This window comes from Engystomops pustulosus, chromosome 4, assembly GCF_040894005.1.
Source record: "Engystomops pustulosus chromosome 4, aEngPut4.maternal, whole genome shotgun sequence".
Lineage (NCBI taxonomy): Eukaryota > Metazoa > Chordata > Amphibia > Anura > Leptodactylidae > Engystomops > Engystomops pustulosus.
In genome coordinates, this window is record NC_092414.1 from 74,368,762 (window position 1) to 74,388,055 (window position 19,294).

The window sequence follows — 19,294 nt, forward strand, 5'->3', positions numbered from 1 at the left end:
CGAATCCTGACAATAACCCTAGTAATACCCTCACAATAATTATACCCCCGTGCCAGTATTGCCCCACACCTGTAATGACCTCAAGCAAGTAACAACCCCATATTAATGATGTCTCCATGCCAGTATTGCCCCACACTAATAATGACCTCAAGCAAGTAACAACTCCACACAAATTATTACCCCGTGCCAGTAATGCCCTCACACTCATTGTGTAATTGTAACAAGAAAAAAACACATCCCTCTCTTCACTAAAGGAGGAGGCATGGTGACATCATTATACCATGTCTCCTGCTCTTGGCCACTATACTGAGCTGCAAGAAGCAGGAGACATAATACAGTGACGTCTCCGTGTTTCCTGTGCTCTCTAGTGGTGCACGGGCCTGACGGCAGAGAGGGGATTTTTATTTTAACACTAAAGTAACTAAGAACGGACTATTCAAGGTAAAATAAATGCAAGCACCCTAGGTGGTGTAAAATAAAAAAAAAATACATTTAAAATCATGAACATGACATGTATCGCTGTGTCTCCAAAAACCTGATCTATCAAAATATAAAATAAATTATCCTGAGATATGAATGTTGTAACAAAAATAAAGTATACATTTCCAAGTTGTCTCTTTTTCACCATTTCCCACCCATAAAAATGTAAATTAGTAGGTGGTAAGACAAAAATACGTAAATGTAGTATATCTGGACAGAAAAGTAACCCCCTTTCTGAAATTTTTTCCAGTTCCCTAGGACATGGCACGGCATAATGAAGGATAATGAAGGATCATGAGCCCCCACCACTTTGCCCTTAAAGGGGCCCCCACCAAATGTGGGCGATTCGAGCGGTCGCATGACCGCCCGATTCGCCCACTGTGTATTTGGGTCCGGGCTGACCGCCATAAGTAGCACACATGGGGCATAGAAATGCTTTATGCTATGGCAGAGCCAGGGAACAATAAGTTCCCTGCTCTGCCATTTGACGATCCGTGGAAACCAAGATGGCGGCGCCCTGTGTTCACATGTGTGACGTCACGGCGCCCTGTGTGATGTCACTGCACCGGCTGCTAGCAGGGCTCCGCCATCTTGGTACACCTCTGAAGATAACCGCGCGGTAAGAAGACGAGGACGGCACGTATCGGGGGAACGGAGGAAGGTGATGTACAATTTTATTTATAAAATAAACTGTATATAACTGTATATAGTTATTATTGGTGGGGTATATAGTTATTTATTATTGGAGCTGTTGTGTATATAGTTATAATAGGGGGGTGCATATAGTTATTATGGGGGCTATATACTTAGTTATTATAGGAGGTGTTGTGTAGTTGTGTAATTAGTTATAATAGGAGAACTGTATATAGTTAGTTATTATAGGGGGTGTATATAGTTATTATAGGGGGTATATAGTTATTATAGGGTGGTGTATATAGTTATTATAGGGGATATATAGTTGGTTGTTATAGGGTGGTGTATATAGTTATTATAGGGGGTATATAGTTATTATAGAGTGGTGTATATAGTATTTATAGGAGGTGTTGTGTATATAGTTATAATAATGGGACTGCATGTAGTTAGTTATTATAGGGGGTATATAGTTATTATAGAGTGGTGTATATAGTTATTATAGGAGGTATATAGTTAGTTATTATAGAGTGGTGTATATAGTTATTATAGGAGGTATATAGTTAGTTATTATAGAGTGCTTTTAGCAGCCGAGAGCCCAAAAAGACACCAAAACCCCCTTATTTATCGCAAGGTGCCAACCAAAAATTACAGCAATAACTTACTGCTCCCTGTTCTTCAACAATCATATTGGCCTCCTGAGGACAGCAACACAGTAGAAAGATGGAAAATTTGCATCATTTTAGCTTCTTTCCAGTGTTCCTCTGTAGACATGTAGGGACCAGCAGAAGGTCCTCCAAAGATTATTCAGCCCTGTCTATTCATTCTCCCTCTTCCTACAGTCCCAAGTAGCGAAGGAAGTATCAAAATATGACTGAAAGCAACATCTTTTAAGTTGCTTGGATCTGCAGGAAGATTCTTCAAGTCCTCGCTGGTGCAATGGCTCGGGTGCCCACAGAAAGGGCTCTGAGTGCCACCTCTGGCACCCATGCCATAGGTTCGCCACCACTGTTATAGGGGGTATATAGTTAGTTATTATAGGGGGTGTATATAATTATTTTGGGGGTATATAGTTAGTTATTATACGGTGGTGTATATAGTTATTACAGGGGGTATATAGTTATTATGGAGTGGTGTATATAGTTATTATAGGTGTTATAGTTATAATAGGGGAACTGTATATAGTGTGGGGAATTGCTCTGGTAGGTGACAGGTAGCAGTGCAGGAAGCAGTGACACACACAGGTTTAAAAGTCCAACTTAAGTGTTTATTCACACTTGCGGTCAGGGCTGTTATCTGCTGGAGCAGCAATCTGTTTGTCTCTTGCTGCTGCACGTTGGACTGGACAAGCTGCTTGATTAACTCCTCCATGGCTGTGGCTTGCAGCTTCAGTGCTGTCAACTTCCAGGACATGCACTAGTGTATACTTCACTGCACTTTGCCCGCTCCAATCCACCATATGTGGGGAATTGCTCTGGTAGGTGACAGGTAGCAGTGCAGGAAGCAGTGACACACACAGGTTTAAAAGTCCAACTTAAGTGTTTATTCACACTTGCAAAACAGAACACAAATTCAGCCTTGGCTTAGGCACATGCAAAAACATTATAAAAGTAATTCCTGCCCGGCTAGGCGCTGTCTAATACATTTTGAGGACCCTAGCTATCCGGGTACCAGGCTGCCTGGCACACGCTCTTGGCCAGCAGCAAGACAGGAGACCCTCAGTTACCTTTGCTGTGAGAATGCAATCTCGCTTTCAGCTCTCCAGGTAGGGCCTCTCCTACTGCTTCTGGCCTGCAGACTAAATCAGACCCTAACGAGGCCTGTGACCTGCACCTGTGGGCTATACAAAAGCCCAGGACCGAAGCCCGGGTGGAGTAGGAGTCCCACTACCAGCCTACCCCTACTCCATAATAAGCAGGCCCAGTACAGACATTACAAATGTGTCTGTGTTAGCTAGGCCAACACAGACAAAACAGACTATTTCTGCTTATCATGTCTGCATTAACCCTTGGGTTACTGCAGACAAACCCAGGGCTTTCACCACCAGCATTTCATCTGCCTGTAGGACAGATAGCGGTTTTCCCACACAACACCTCTCACTTTGTCACATACCCTCCCCCTCAGTTCAGACCCACCGGGGCGAACTCCTGACATTAAGCAATGCGTTCGGGACAAGGCATCCGCATTGCCCTGTAGCTTCCCGGCTCTGTGCTCCACCATGAAACTGAAATTTTGGAGGGACAAGAACCACCTAGTGACCCTGGCATTCTTCTCCTTAGTTCTACTCATCCACATGAGAGGAGAGTGGTCAGTTATGAGACGGAACTGTCGTCCCAGCAAGTAGTACCGTAGGGACTCTAATGCCCACTTTATCGCCAGACATTCCTTCTCTATGATACTGTAATTTTTTTCAGCTGGCATGAGCTTCCTGCTCAGGTAAGTAATGGGGTGTTCCTCGCCATTCACCTCCTGAGACAGGACAGCTCCCAGTCCTACATCTGACGCATCCGTCTGCACAATAAACTCTCTCTTGAAGTTTGGCGCAATGAGGACGGGAGATCCACACAACGCAGACTTCAAGGCCTGAAAAGCACCTTCTGCTTGTTCATTCCACCGCACCATGACAGGCCTTTTACCCTTCAGCAGGTCTGTCAGGGGAGCGGACATGGTGGCAAAGTTTGGTATAAACCGTCTGTAGTACCCTACAATGCCCAGGAATGCCCTGACTTGCTTTGTGCTCACTGGTTGAGGCCAACCCTGTATAGCGTCAATCTTGTTGACCTGAGGTTTAATTATACCTCGACCGATCACATACCCCAAATAGTGTGTCTCCTCCATTCCCAGCGCACACTTCTTGGGGTTTGCAGTCAGGCCCGCTGCCCTTAGAGAGTTCACTACGGCCTGTACCTTGGCCAAGTGACTCGCCCAGTCTTGGCTGTAGATGATAATGTCATCTAGATAGGCGGAGGCGTATCTCCTATGTGGCTTTAACACTATGTCCATTAACCGTTGAAAGGTAGCGGGGGCCCCATGAAGCCCAAACGGTAATACAACATAGTGAAAAAGGCCCTCAGGGGTGATAAAGGCTGTCTTTTCTTTAGCCCTATCTGTCAGGGGTACCTGCCAATATCCTTTAGTTAGATCCAGGGTGGTGAAGTACCGAGCACCCCCTAGTCTCTCAATAAGCTCGTCCACCCGGGGCATGGGATAGGCATCAAACTTAGACACCTCATTCAATTTTCTAAAATCGTTGCAAAATCGCAACGTCCCATCCGGTTTGGGAATTAGAACAATTGGACTGGCCCACTCACTTTTGGACTCCTCAATAACCCCTAGCTTCAGCATCTTCTGAACTTCTTCTGATATGGCTTGTCTACGAGCTTCGGGGACTCGGTACGGCCTTAATCTTACCCTTACCCCTGGCTCAGTGACAATATCATGTTTAATTACAGATGTGTAGCCAGGCAACTCTGAGAACACATCTGTATTTCTTGCTACAAACTCTCGAGCCTCTCGCTGTTGCTCTTTGGTAAGGGTATCGGCTATTCGCACTTCTGCCTCCGGCACTGGCTTATCTGCTGCCTGTGAGGGTAGCGCAGGAGGTGGACTGGCCAGGACCATCTCTGTATGCAGACTCTCTCTGTCTTTCCAGGCCTTCAACAGATTTACATGATAAGTCTGCTCAGGTTTTCTCCGTCCGGGCTGACGTATCCTGTAGTTCACCTCTCCTATTTTCTCTATAACCTCATACGGTCCTTGCCATTTAGCGAGAAACTTACTTTCTACAGTGGGGACTAGCACCAACACACGATCACCGGGACTAAAGCTCCTTACTTTTGCTGACCTGTTATAAACCCGGCTTTGAGTTCTTTGTGCCTCCTCCATATGCTCTTTGACAATGGGCATGACGGCTGCCACCCTGTCCTGCATATCTGCGATATGGTCTATTACACTTTTGTGGGGGGTGGGCTCTTGTTCCCATGTCTCCTTGGCTATGTCCAGGAGACCCCTGGGATGCCTGCCATACACTAACTCAAACGGTGAGAACCCAGTAGAGGCTTGTGGGACCTCTCGGATGGCGAACATTAAATATGGCAATAGTACATCCCAGTCCTTCCCATCCTTGTTTACCACTTTTTTTAGCATACTCTTTAAAGTTTTGTTGAACCGTTCTACCAATCCATCCGTCTGAGGATGGTACACAGAGGTGCGTAACTGTTTAATATTAAAGAGCCGACATAGCTCCTTGGTGACTTTTGACATAAAAGGAGTCCCCTGATCTGTGAGGATCTCCTTGGGAAGTCCCACCCGACAGAACATGGCAAACAACTCTTTAGCAATTAGTTTCGCAGAGGTGTGCCGCAGTGGGATGGCCTCAGGATATCGGGTAGCATAGTCCATGACTACCAGGATATGCTGATGCCCCCGAGCAGATTTAACTAAAGGACCGACCAAATCCATGGCGACCCTTTCAAAGGGTACCTCAATAATGGGCAGAGGTACCAACGGACTTTGAAAGTGTACCATGGGAGCATGCAATTGACAATCAGGGCAAGTTTCACAATACCTTTTTACCCTATCATATACTCCTGGCCAGTAAAAACGCTGCAAGATGCGTTCCAGAGTTTTTGTGGTACCTAGGTGCCCTCCCATCACATGCTTATGTGCAAGGTCTAACACCATCTGACGATATGGCTGAGGCACCATTAACTGCTCCCGGGTTTCACCGTGGACCTTATCAATGCGGTACAACAACTCCTGTTTTACCACCACACGAGGGAACAACTTATCCGCACCTGGGTGCTGAGGTACGCCATTAATTTCTACCACATTTTCTCTGGCGCGGACCAGAGTGGGGTCCTGGAGTTGGGCAGTACCAAAGTTGTCACGGGATACCTCCAAATCAGACAACTGCGGTCCTGTCACTACCTCCTCAGTTTCGCCTGCCATAACATCTAGGGGAAACATTACACTTCCATCTTCTGTGGCGGTCACCCCTACGGCAGGAACTCCAGAGTCTGGGTCATCAGGCTCGGCTTCAGAGATCTGACCAGACAACACAGGAGAACAACCCCCCAACTCTTGGTTTCCCCGCCATAGAGTTCAGAACATGGGGAAGTCCCGTCCCAAGATAAGGTCATGGGGCAAGTTCTTGACAACCGCTGCCTCATGTAGTGTCTCTCCACAAGAGGTCTGGAAGTTAATAACTGTGGTGGGGTAGTCCTTTACGTCCCCATGGATGCACAGGACTCCAATTGTGCGCCCTGTGACTGCCTTGGGGTCTGTGAGGGACCCATTAATCAAGGTCACCCGACTGCCTGAGTCCAGCAGGGCCAACGCTGGATGCCCTGCCACAGTCACCCGGCACAGGTGGCGCTCATCAGCAGAGTCGGGGCTAGTAGCTGTGTAGACAGGGGCAGCATAGAGAGAAACCCTTCTGGCGGAACTGCAGTCCATGGGCTCTGAGGAATTGGGGCAATGGGCTGCAATATGACCTGGCTCATGGCAGGTCCAACAGGTGGGAGCCTCCCCCCTCCTCCTCCCCTGGGGTACTTCCCGGACATTGGGCGTTGTCCTGCCCCGGGAATTTGTGGGTGACAAGACCTTCCGTGCCTTAAGGCCTGTCTTGGTATAAGGGGCTTTCTTTGTTAGGGCCTGAGTGGCACAAAACCTCTCCACCAACCCCACCAGCGCATCGGCATCAGACGGGTCCCCGTGTCCCACCCATTGTTGGATCTCACCCGGCAAGGCCCTCAGGAAACGGTCCAAAACAAACTTCTCGACCATCTGGGCTGGGGTTGATGTCTCCGGCTGAAGCCACTTGCGGACCAAGTGAACAAGTTGGTGCATCTGCCCCCTCGGTGGTAGCGCCTCCTGGTATCTCCAGCTATTCACTCTTTGAGCGCGTAGATGCTGATCCACTCCTAGTCGGGCCAAGATCTCTGCCTTTACCTTGGAGTAGTCCCGGGCATACTCCTCGCTCAGGTCGTAGTATGCCTGCTGGGGATCAGCGACGAGGAAGGGGGCCAACACCTCTGCCCAGTGTTGCTGTGGCAACCTCTCTCGGGTGGCCACCCTCTCAAAGCCTGTCAGATAGGCCTCCACATCATCCTCGGCGGTCATCTTGGTCATAGCTTTGCGGACCTCTTTCCTGGCGTCCTTCACCGTCATTGCTGGGACAGTCCTTTGCTGAGCAGCGGTCAGGGCTGTTATCTGCTGGAGCAGCAATCTGTTTGTCTCTTGCTGCTGCACGTTGGACTGGACAAGTTGCTTGATTAACTCCTCCATGGCTGTGGCTTGCAGCTTCAGTGCTGTCAACTTCCAGGACATGCACTAGTGTATACTTCACTGCACTTTGCCCGCTCCAATCCACCATATGTGGGGAATTGCTCTGGTAGGTGACAGGTAGCAGTGCAGGAAGCAGTGACACACACAGGTTTAAAAGTCCAACTTAAGTGTTTATTCACACTTGCAAAACAGAACACAAATTCAGCCTTGGCTTAGGCACATGCAAAAACATTATAAAAGTAATTCCTGCCCGGCTAGGCGCTGTCTAATACATTTTGAGGACCCTAGCTATCCGGGTACCAGGCTGCCTGGCACACGCTCTTGGCCAGCAGCAAGACAGGAGACCCTCAGTTACCTTTGCTGTGAGAATGCAATCTCGCTTTCAGCTCTCCAGGTAGGGCCTCTCCTACTGCTTCTGGCCTGCAGACTAAATCAGACCCTAACGAGGCCTGTGACCTGCACCTGTGGGCTATACAAAAGCCCAGGACCGAAGCCCGGGTGGAGTAGGAGTCCCACTACCAGCCTACCCCTACTCCATAATAAGCAGGCCCAGTACAGACATTACAAATGTGTCTGTGTTAGCTAGGCCAACACAGACAAAACAGACTATTCCTGCTTATCATGTCTGCATTAACCCTTGGGTTACTGCAGACAAACCCAGGGCTTTCACCACCAGCATTTCATCTGCCTGTAGGACAGATAGTGGTTTTCCCACACAACACCTCTCCCTTTCTCACAATAGTTAGTTATTATAGGGTGGTGTATATAGTTATTATAGGAGGAGTTAGCTAGCTGTATATAGTGATTGCTGGGGGGCTGTATATAGTGATTGCTGGGGGGCTGTATATAGTGATTGCTGGGGAAGCTGTATACAGTGATTGCTGGGGGAGCTGTATACAGTGATTGCTGGGGGAGCTGTATACAGTGATTGGTGAGGGAGCTGTATACAGTGATTGCTGGGGAGCTGTATATAGTAGTTGCTGGGGGAGCTGTATATAGTAGTTGCTGGGGGAGCTGTATACAGTGATTGCTGGGGGAGCTGTATACAGTGATTGCTGGGGGGGGGCTGTATACAGTGATTGCTGGGGGAGCTGTATATAGTGATTGCTGGGGGAGCTGTATATACTGATTGCTGGGGGAGCTGTATATACTGATTGCTGGGGTGCTGTATACAGGGATTACTGGGGCTGTATATATAGATTACTGGGAGCTGTATATAGTGATTACTGGGGTGCTGTATATAGTGATTAAAGGGGGGCTGTATATAGTGATTACTGGGGGCTGTATACAGTGATTGCTGGGGGGGCTGTATACAGTGATTGCTGGGGGAGCTGTATACAGTGATTGCTGGGGGAGCTGTATACAGTGATTGCTGGGGGGGCTGTATACAGTGATTGCTGGGGGAGCTGTATATAGTGATTGCTGGGGGAGCTGTATATACTGATTGCTGGGGGAGCTGTATATACTGATTGCTGGGGTACTGTATACAGGGATTACTGGGGCTGTATATATAGATTACTGGGAGCTGTATATAGTGATTACTGGGGTGCTGTATATAGTGATTAAAGGGGGGCTGTATATAGTGATTACTGGGGGCTGTATATAGTGATTACTGGGGTGCTGTATATAGTGATTAAAGGGGGGCTGTATATAGTGATTACTGGGGGCTGTATACAATCATTGCTGGAGGGTTTTATATAGTGATTACTGGGAGCTGTATATAGTGGTTGCTGGGGGCGGCTGTATATAGTGATTGCTGGGAGCTGTATATAGTAATTGCTGAGAGAGCTGTATACAGTGATTACTGCGGGCTGTATATAGTGATTGCTGGGGACTGTATATAGTGATTACTGCGAGCTGTATAAAGTGATTGTTGGGGGCTGTATACAGTGATTACTGGAAGCTGTATAAGGTGATTGCTGGGGGAGCTGTATATAGTGATTGCTGGGGGAGCTGTATATAGTGATTGCTGGGGGGCTGTATATAGTGATTGCTGGCGGGCTGTATATAGTGATTGCTGGGGGGCTGTATATAGTGATTGCTGGGGAGCTGTATATAGTTATTGCTGGGGGCCTTTGTATAGCGATTTCTGTTCCCTGTCTGGACTACATTTAATGGGGGCCCCCACCAGATTTTGCGCCCAGGGGACCCCACGGACCTTAATCCGGCCCTGGGCACATTTACTAAGAGTTGCGGACTGTGCATGTTCCTCATGGCTAAAACGTCTAGCACAGGTATTTGCAACTCTTTTTTTGGCACAGCTGCACTGGCTTCCATGCGATACAAATTAGGGGTCGTGCCTTCGGACGATCCAACTGATTCGGACCGAGCTCCATATTTAACTTTTAAGGGTGGCACGGTGGCTGAGTGAGTAGTGCTTCTGCCTTGCAGCGCTGGGGTCCTGGGTTCAAATCCCACCCAGGTCAACATCTGCAAAGAGTTTGTATGTTCTCTCCGTGTTTGTGTGGGTTTCCTCCCACACTCCAAAAAATACTGTTAGATTGTGAGCCTGATGGGGACAGGGACCAATTTGACATGCTTTGTGCAGCGCTGCGTAATCTGTGTGCACTATATAAATAAAGAATTATTATTAATTGTGTCGCACCCCCTATGTTTTAGGTTTAGACTCCTAAATTGACCTTTCTTAACCCCTTAACGACCTGGCCATGTTTTCTTTTTTCTTTTTACACGTAAAGAGCTGTGTGACAGCTTGTTTTCTGCATTACAAATTGCACTTCATAGTGATCATATTTATTATTCCATGCCATGCACTGGGAAGCGGTAAAAAAATGTAAAATTCTGTGAAAATGGTGAAAAAACACATTTGCAACGTTTTCTTGTGGGCTTGGATTTTACGGCTTTCTCTGTGCGCCCCAAAGGACAGGTCTACTTTATTCTTTGGGGGTTGGTGCGATCATGGGGATACCAAATTTGTATAAGTTTTATAATGTTTTCATACGTTTACAAAAATTAAAACCTCCTGTACAAAAAATTTTGGGGGGGGGATTTTGTCACTTTCTGGTGCTAATAACTTTTTTCTACTTCAGTGTATGGAGCTGTGGGTAGTGTCATTTTTTGTGACTTTTGATGATGTTTTTAATACTACAATTTTTTGGACTGTACGACCTTTTGATCACGTTTTATTGAATTTTTTATATTTTTTAAAATGGCAAAAAAAGTGCGATTTTCAACTTTGGGCACAATTTATTTTACGGGGTTAAACTCAGTGAAAAAACGTTATTCTATTTTGACAGATCGGGCATTTTTAGACTTGGCGATACCTAATGTGAATTTTTTTAAGTTTTTTTATTATATATATTTTTTTAACTTTTTTTATTTTTACTTTTACTATTTTTCAGACCCCCTAGGGCAGTGATGGCGAACCTTTTAGAGCCTGAGTGCCCAAACTTCAACCAAAAGCCACTTATTTATTGCAAAGTGCCACCACAGCAATATAAGCAGTAATGTATTTCTCCTTGTTCTTTGACAACTTTCAATCGTTCAGCCTCCTAAAGACACCAATGAAGTTGAAAGGAGGAGGGCAAATTCGCCTATCATTGCAGGAAGATTCTTTGAGTCCTGTCTGGTGAACTTCATTCTGGGGTGATGTCCTGGGATCCCACAGAAAGGGCTCCGAGTGCCGCCTCTGGCACCAGTGCCATAGGTTTGCCACCACTGCCCTAGAGTACTTTAACCGTAGGTTGCCTGATTGATCCTACCATATTCTGCCATATCACAGTATGGCAGTTTATGGGGATTTTCCTCCTAATTCATTACAACAGTGATGGCCAACCTATGACACGCGTGTCAGTGCTGACACGCATAGCCATTTTCAGTGACACGCGGCCGCCAGAGAGTTAAGTTTCCTCCTCCGCTCCTACATGGCCAGGTGCAGTAGCCGGAAGGCTGAGAGATTGTCCAGCACATTGTAATAAATAGATGTAGTATGGCAGTACATGGTAGGATCAATCACACAACCTAGGGTTAAAGTACCCTAGAAGTTAAATAATTATACATATTTGTTATTTAAACTATAAATATCACAAAATTATGTTTTTTTGTCAAGGTGACACACCACCCGAGTTATGCTCGGTTTTTTGGCGAATTTTGACACACCAAGCTAAAAAGGTTGCCCATCACTGCATTACAATATTCAAATCGCACATTGTAATGAAATGGTTAAAACGAGACTGGCTCGGGTCTTCTAAAGCCCCGAGGCTGTCATGGCGACTGGTCGCCGCTCCCCGATGACATCTTCTTATAGCCGCCGGCAGCTTTGCTGGCGGCGATCAGCGGGATAACACTGTTAACACTGTGTGTTAACACCAATCAAGGGTGTTACCGGCTATGGAGACTTACCGGCTATGGAGAGGCCTCAGCCTGTGAGCCCTCTCCATGTACCCGCACCCAACGCACGCCTTACTATTACTGCGCACGTCGTTAAGGGTTTAAAGGAAATCTACCATCGGGAAACCACTTTTGAAGTAGTTTCCAGTGCATATTCCCCCTGCCTGCTTAAATCAACTTTAACCGGTTAAGGACCGGGCCCTTTCTTGTTTTTTCATGTCCATTTTTCACTCCCCACCTTCAAAAATCTATAACTTTTTTATTTTTACACGTAAAGAGCTGTGTGACGGCTTGTTTTCTGCGTAACAAATTGCACTTGATAATGATGGTATTAAATATTCCATGCCATGTAATGGGAAGTGGGGAGGGTACTTTAACCCTAGGTTGACTCCCTAGGGTACTTTAACCCTAGGTTGTCTGATCGATCCTATCATATACTGCCATACTACAGTATGGCAGTATATGGGGATTTTCTTCCTCATTCATTACAATGTGCTATCAGCACATTGTAATGAAGGGGTTAAAACGAAATAGCCTCGGGTCTTCGGAAGACCCGAGGCTACCATGGAGACGGATCGCTAGCGCCGCTATCTGTTTGAGGCTGCCGGCAGCTTTGCCGGCAGCCCACGCTGTAAAAACACCCGCGATCGGTGCTAGCACCGATCGCGGATGTTACTGGTAAGCCTTTGCTGCAATATGCAGCAAAGACTTACCGGCTATGGAGAGGGCTCAGCCCGTGAGCCCTCTCCATGCAGCGCGACGCGACCGCCGCCGTGAATACACGGCGGGCGGTCGCGAATCGGTTAATCAAAGATTATGCTAATTAATTTAAGAGGCTGCTGGCATTACTTGTGCTTTTCCGACATTAATCCAGCTCTGCGCAAGCGCAGTAGCTCCTGTCTTGCTGCCGGAGATGTACCTGCTGCTTGTGAGCATTGTGCATGCGCAGTAGCTCATATATGTCTGCCAGTTTTGTGCTGGCAGCCGAGAAGCTCTGCGCATGTACACTAGCTCATAAGCAGCAGGAGCTCCTGCGCTTGTGCAGAACTCGATTGATGCCAGAGATGTGCGAGAATAACTAAATGATGAGGGTGTAGGTGGGACAGAAATGGCTACTGTGGGAGTCGAGTAGCTTTCAGCCCTGGAGTGCTCTGAGGCTACTACACGCCCCAAGTAGCCGCTGAAATTAATTTGCATAATCTTCAATTAAAATTTCAGCTGCATCCCGGAATTAAGTAAAAACAGAATGCATCTACTGCAGGGAAGGGAAACTGCATCATGAACTACTTCAGAAAGTAGTTTCCCAAAGGTAGATTTTCTTGATGAAAAATAAAAAAAATACACTTTTATACTTCCATGCCGGCGCCTCCTCATCCCATCATGTGTTCCGGCTTCAGAGCTGGAGAGTACAGCAGGCTGGTGCTGCTTTAGGGGAGTGAGTAAAGGTAAGTACATTTTTTTCCCAGTGTGGCTACTGGGGAGGACTGTGTGGCTACCGGGGATGGTTGAGCACAGTGTGGCTACCGGGGGAGGTTTAGAACAGTGTGGCTACTGAGGTGGGGGCGGGGTGGAGACAGTATGGCTACAGGGGTGGGGAGGACAGTGTGATTGCTGGGGGAGCGGAAGGACAGTGTGGCTACTGAGGAGGGATGGTAGTGTGGCTACCTGGGGAGGTTGAGGACAGTGTGGCTACCGGGGGAGGTTAAGAACAGTGAGGGTACTGGGGGGGGGGGGTGCAGTATGGTTACTAGGGTGGGGAGGACAGTGTGGCTACTGGGGTGGGCAGTGGGGCTGTTGTGAAGGAGAAACAGTGTGGCTACTTGGGAGGGAGTACAGTGTGGCTACTGGGGGGAGGGACAGTCTAGTTACTGGGAGGGCAGCGTGACTACTGGGGGGCACTATAGCCACTGGGGTCAGTGTGGAGACACTGTGGCTGATGGGGAGGCACTGTAAATATTAGGGGCACTGTGGCTGCTGGAGGGGAATTTGCACTGTGGCTAACGGGGTCAGTGTCTGGCAGGCACTGTGGCTGCTGAATGAGCACTTTGGCTACTAAATGGGCACTGTGGCTCTTGGGGAGCAGTGTGGGGGCTCTGTGGCTGCTGGATGGGCAGTTTGGCTACTGAATGGGCACTGTATGGCTACTAAGGCTCTGTCACCCAGGGGCCTACTTTAATCTGGAGACAGCTCTAGCAGTTCTATATTGTTTGATTTTGTACTGTCTTAAGAAACTTTTTGGAAACTTTTTGTAAATCTGTTCCAAATACAAATATCTTTTTGGATAAGACCAAGGACCAGTTGCTCATTGGTATTGTGTAATGGATTTTTAGTGTTAAAAAACTGCAAAAAAATTCCAAAATCCCCTCATCCTCCAGTGCAGTTTCTGAGAATGCCTTGCAATCTTTTATTGTCCTCAAGGGAGACAAGTTCTACCATCCTCACATAGGTCCATTTCCAATTGAGGATGACTTTACCTGCAATACCAAGTTTGTGGTGTACTTGATTAACTGCCTGTCTGGCATACCTCCCAACTTTTGGCCAAGAGAAAGAGAGACAAAAAGCGACAACCTTTTTTCATAATGCCCATAACCCCATCCCCTGCTACACCCCAAGCAGAGTATTGTAAAAAGGCTGCAGTGTGGATCTTTGTCCAGTAGATGGCACCAGAGTACTGAGGCAGAGCTTCTGGAGGGGACAGTGATTCAGTATGAGAGGTCAGAGGAGCCTGTAGGAGACAGGAGTGGATGTGCTGCTGTGTGCTCCTGGCTGAGAGATAAGCCCCTAAGAAGAAAGGGAAGTACTTGCCCCTTAACTCTGGTGTTGAAAACCAGAGAAGGACAGTCTGCAGGTGGACAGCATGGATGGAGAGGGAGCCGAAGAAAGATAAACACTCCTGTAGTGGGACTAAAGCAGCCCCATTACTTTAAATGTTATTTTATGCATTGTCTTAACATTTTCTGTACTTATTAACCCTTCAGTAAAAGTTTATTGTTAACTCAGCACATGTGTCTGTTGTATCGCCCTGCAACATTACAGTATAATCTCAAAATAAATGTATAATGCCCACTTTCTTGTGGCCAACTCCCCTATGCACCCATATAAACTATCTAATGCAACCCAGCAACATATAATATCCCCTCTTTAATTTTACCTTCCCTTTATTGTTGGTACCCCACTTTTAGTTATCTCCCCTTCACTTATAATGCCCAAGTTTTATGTGCTCCTACCCACTCCCCTCTCTTTCTCCTCTTCCCCCTATACCCCTCATATTGCGGCCCTTTCCCTCACATTGCGGCCCTTTCATCCATCCTACCTCATAATATCGCCCCTGTCCTCCCTTCTTCCTCATAGTGTGGTCCCTGTCATCCATCTTCCCTCATATTGTGGTCTCTGCCTTCCATCTTCCTCATATTATGGCCTCTGTCCTCCAACCCCCTCATTTTGTGGCCATCGGTCCAAAATACTCCCTCAAATTGTGTCCAACCTCCTCATATTGTGCTCTTCTTTCCTCCATCCTCCCTCATATTGCGACCTCCTGTCCTCCATCCTCCTTATATTGTGGCCCCTGTCCTCCATCCTCATATTGTGGCCCCCTGTCCTCCACCCTACTCAAATTGTGCACTTTCGTCCGGACTGCGTGGTTTGGGGGATTGCATGGCTTTGACATGTATTTAGCAATTGTCTGGGCCAGGATTTTGGGGCACGCGATCAATTTTTGGTGCAGCTGCGCCGGCTTCCATGCTACACAAATTGGGGGGTGCGCGGTCAGACGATCTGACAGATTCAGACTGAGTGCAGGATTTAGCATTCAAATTGTGTTGCAAGCCCAAGCACTTACATGCACCATGAAAAAGATGGTGAATTCTGTTGGACCTGAGCGGAGAAGAGGCACATGCAGGATTTTGGTCGCACAATCTTAGAGAATCATGACACAGTGCATTATCGTCGGACCATGCACTTTCGGTGAACTCCAGCGGGCGGGCTAAGTAAATGAGCCCCATTGTCTCACTGCACCGTTATATAGTACATGTCCTATATTTGGTCATGTTACCGCATCAGCCCTGTACTCCTCTCTGGAGAGGGAAGTGCAACATCCCCCACCAGAGCCTAGCCTTTTCTTGGGGCCTGGAGGCAGCCAGGGCCCAGAATACCGGAGTGGCTGGCGGTTGCGGCCTAAGCACGCTAGTGTGATGGTGCTTGGTATGGGGACCGGAGGTCTGTCCCATGGCCTGCCAGGTCTCCAGCAGGTGGAGTGTGCAAGAAATTAGATGGGGGAGAGGCTGTGGTCCTGGTTCTCCCTGGGGCAGCCCTTAGAGTCTGTAGTATGTGTCCCTGGTAGATGGATGGGGTGCCCTTGATGGTGATACAGCCGTAGCAGGGACCAGACGGAGGCAATGTTGTGCATTAAAAGAACTTACAGTTCTTTATTCGAACCAACAGCAGCAACAAGTCAAACGATTCTTTACAAGTGCAGTACTGGAGTGATCTTGGAGAGGGAACCTCAGGAGTTTGATCACCAGTCTGGATGCAGGGGCAGGCTGGGATGTAGCTGTGTCCAATCCTGGAAGCTGCAGCTTTGTCCTGTTTGTCCTGTGTCACTCTGTGTGTAGTTGCTGAGGCCTATCAGGCCTGTGGTCAGAGGATGTGCTTTGAGGTGGTGCTTCTCAGTCAGAAGCTGGATCCTAAGACATCTGCTCTCTAGGAGAGCTGGGTTCCAACAGACTGACTCTTCCCCTGACTAAGGGTTTAGTTAATCCCTGGTCAGGTGATCTCCTCCTCCAATCACACTCCAGTTCACAATTAACCCTTGCCTATTCAGGCAGAATCTACCACTGCACAATTACCTCTGTTCATGTATAGCAGTGGTTCTCAACCTTTCTAATGCTGTGACCCCGCAATACAGTTCCTCATGCTGTGGTGACCCCAAACCATGCAACTCGCAGTAAAAACACAGTAAAATTTCGGCTCCGATGGCTTTAGGCGACCCCCGGTTTTGGTCGTTCGACCCCCGCTGGGGTCCCGACCCACAGGTTGAGAACCACTGATGTATAGTGTCCTGCAGAGGAGCTGATCAGACTCTCCACTAGGGGAACACACATATTAGGGGCTTATTCGCAACAACTCCTGCCTTGCATTGGCAGGGGTGTTGCAGAAGGGGCGAACAGTGCTTATCCCTCCTCCACTCCAGCAAGCTGACATGCTCGCCCAGCCATTCGTGTGAATGTACCCTAAAGGTAAACGGAAAAAAGAAATTAACCTGTTGGCCACTGGGTGTCAGTACATGTAAAAGCAACAATGTTTCATCCCTGGACTGACTGAATATTTCTGTGCATATATATATATATATATATATATATATATATATATATATATATTAGGATTTGTGAAACATTTTTTTTTCCTAAAACTTAAAGGGAGCCTGTTCCCTGCAAATGACAGATTCCTGTCAATTGGGCACACTTACTAAGGCGTTGTGCTGCTTTGCGACACACAAATTTTGTCGCAAGATAATGCACTTACATGCACCACTAAAAAGATGGTGAACTCTGTCAGATCTGAGCAGGGAAGCGACACATGCATGCATTGGGTGCACGATCTTAGTGAATCACCGCGCGGTGCATTAGCGACGGACAATGCACTTTCTGTAAACTGTAAGTTAATGTGCCCCATTGTTTTAAAGGGGTTAGGGATTCCTTTTCCACACCTTCCAACTAAGGGCCCTTTCACACAAGTGTTTCATCAGATTTTGTTCAGTTTATCAGTTTTTGAACTGCTGGATATTGTCCATGTTTGCTATAGCAATGGATCTCTGAAAACACAATGCACTTGCATCTATGTTTTCGATTTGTTGCCATAGAGTTGGTCTTTGACAGTGTTTATTGAGAGTCCCCCATATCAAAAACCCACACAGGGCGTAAGCAACAAAAAACACTTGAATTGCAGGACACTTGCCTTTATGGGGTTCCAAATTATTGAATGATTTCCTTTAACATTAAAGGCTTGGGCTATACAGCAACATGTGTCATCCAGAAAACATAAGTGTCACTTCTTAATTTTGCTGCTCTTTGGCTATAAAATAGTAAAAATCATAGACATGTTGCAAAGTCAATGTGAGTCGAAAACAGCACACCACTTGCATTTCAGTTTATTACAGCGACCGAAACCTGAAATCCCTACAGTAGAAACACTAAAAATGTGCAATATCTATAGGTGCCTGCAGAGAGAGCCATAGTTCAACTGTTGTTGTAAGGCCCAGGATATGCATATGATACTATCCACACACATATATACAAATAAATAATAATATTTATATATATATATATACTCCAAAGTTGTGAACAAACAAATAAAGTGTTTATTCCACCTCCAGCAACGTTTAGGCTGTTAGCTCAGCCATATGTACATAAAGTTATATATTACTATAGATAAATGTATCGTTCACCTGTGTGGGAGCCTCCGCCTGGCTACGTATCAAAACAAACCTGATGCTAACTGCGTCTCACAAACATCACTGCGCATGTAAAAAAAAAATATAAATATATATATATACCTGTTATCTATTTTCATTAAGTGTTAGTAATATACTGTTGAGGTCTGTGTTTGTATCATGAACATGTATTTGCTTTATGAATTACCTTCTCTTATCTTGGTCATTTATCAACATTGTCAATGGTTTACATTCACATTGATCTAGGACATTGTATTATATTTGTCTAGGACTTAGGTACCAAATGGGATAGGTAAAAGGTAAGTGAGTAATAGGTTTATTATGGGGGAGATTATGATAAGAAAATTATGTGTCGAGTGTGTAGTCAGGTGTTATTTCTACCTGAAACTTTTGCTTGTATGAAAAATGCTCTTTACCATAGACGCCATTGGTTTTACAAAATTCTAGCATATTGATCACTGACAAAAAAAAAGAATAATGCAGTGGAGTTGTTGGAATCTAAATCTAGTATTCAGAGCAAAAGGATATGTTTACTTATTACAGAGTGATGTGGACACTATACAATGGTTCCATAGATTATCACACCAATATCACTGATACAGTGGGTTACTACAAAGCAAAGGCAGGACCACAAACGCTCCAACCTAAAAATCATTGGATCCATAACAGAACCTGGATGTGATTCACAACCACAATTGTCCCTGCTTCTAGTTTATAACCAGGGACTCATACTGTAGCAGCAGGAAACAATAACCATCCCCAGATAATCCAGAGCTGAGCCTATACTTATACTTATAGATCTAGAAAATTCCATGGTACTAGCCAATCACAGCCTGCTTTACTTTAGGAGATGCTACAAAAGATATATTTAGCATGAATAAAGCATATTAACCCTTTGTTAATATGGGAAATGGTGTACACTGTAAGTACTTATCTTTATCACTAGGTGGTAATGTTATCCCATAGTGCACTGCAATGTAGCCTATCAAGAGGATTTACACTGTATCTGTACCTGGGAAAGATGAGTTCGAGCTTATAAATGGCTGGGACTTTGAGTTACAGAGCCCAGTAAGGTGGTCAGTCCTACAGGATCCATTAAAC